Genomic DNA, 1,724 nt, shown 5'->3' with positions numbered 1-1,724 from the left:
TATTAGACAGCAGCGATTAAGATGAAAAGATCGTGACTTTTGTTCTATTATGAAGATAATAAATGTTGTTGGAGTTTTGGGTGAATTATGGCATGCCTTGAAATTTAATAAGAGCTCATTACACAGGTTAATAAATCTTAACGATCGAATTTTATAAGATTATTAAAAGTTTCAACTTTTTCTGTTGTTGTCTTTCGGTGATTCGTTAAGTAAATTTCAATTATGTCACCCGGAGTCACAGGATTCTGTGCAAAATTTATGAGATACTTTTGTCAGTTAGAACAAAAAAAAAGGTTAATGTACTCATTTAGTTTAAATCACTAATATAATACAGATCAATGGTTAAAGCGCTAAAAGCATTCTTGTTTTCCCCCTAAAATGCTTAACCTTATACAAATTTTTAACATAAATTTAAGTATAAATCAACAGTTTTTTAATAGCATTTTTGACGTTTTTGATTCATAGCGTATTAAGATGTTTTAGCTTTAGTTACATATAGGTGTGATAATAATGAGCGATTTTCAACTTTGCTTGGTGGATCAGAGAAAATGCGAAATTGTTACTTTGACTAAATAGTGTAAGTATTTATATGAAAAACTTCGTGCGATTCAAAAAAATATTAGTAATGCTTTTTATTACTGTTTTTACATAAGTATTATTACCAATTCAGAAAAAAGCCAAACATAGAGAGTTAGAAGTACAAAAAAAAAGTGTGATGGCTTTTTGATATTAAGTTTGTTTATTTGTTTTAGAGCAAAGCCACATTGGGCTATCTGCGTTTAAAGTCCGCAAACTTGACGATGACCCACGGAGAGTTTTGACAATAAGAATCTCAAAAGGTACGATATATTTGAAATACAATATGTTATACTTTCTGTTCACTTGTATTATATTGGGGTTGACTTTGAAATAAAAACTACAAGTTATCTAATAGTATTCGAATACAAGATGCTGTCAACATTGCCCATTGACTATCTGCTTTGAGTCTATATATGCGAAACGAGTCGGATGCAGTCCAGTTACTAGTGTGCTCGGGTTGTAAATCCGAGAATTTACGGTTAACAACCCGATGCAGCAAATAAAATATAAGAAATTTAGATCACTTTGATACTTCTCCAAAATAACAATATCTAGTTTAACCTGAAGAAGAGTTTTTGTTTGTTGTTAAGCGCAAAGCTACACAATAGACTATCTGCGCGGTCACTACAACGGGTATCGAAACCTGGTTTTGGCGTTACAAGGCTTCAGATTTACAACTAAATCACTGGAGGAGGAGGGACAAAGAAGAGTCACAGGTTGACGATAAATTATTTTATTTTTTTGTGAGTATATATTTGTTGGACCTGCATGTGGAAAACAATGACATGGTAAAAGTGATGTAGCGATATGATTTTAATTATTATCTGTCTTATCATGATGATATATCACACGCATGTTACTATTAAAAAGTGTGCTTTACAAGTGTTAAGGTGTTTTACACCCTCATACTTGACGTCACACTTTCAGTTAAGATTTTGTATCTTCTGAACTTTGTCTTTGGCAACAAACAAGGTGTAGTTGAAATGCTACTTTTCTTTCTACATCCTATGGAAAAATTTTGCTTCAATACTGCAGGCGTTACAGGCAAAATACCTTATTGCATGTTACTCAAGACATACCTTTAAAAAATACATATTGATGAAGATCATATAGTGCCAACAGAGAGGATTAAATAATGTATTTGT

This window comes from Limulus polyphemus, unplaced genomic scaffold (assembly GCF_000517525.1).
Source record: "Limulus polyphemus unplaced genomic scaffold, Limulus_polyphemus-2.1.2 Scaffold10, whole genome shotgun sequence".
Classification (NCBI taxonomy): Eukaryota; Metazoa; Arthropoda; class Merostomata; order Xiphosura; family Limulidae; genus Limulus; species Limulus polyphemus.
Note: the sequence above shows the minus strand (reverse complement) of the source record.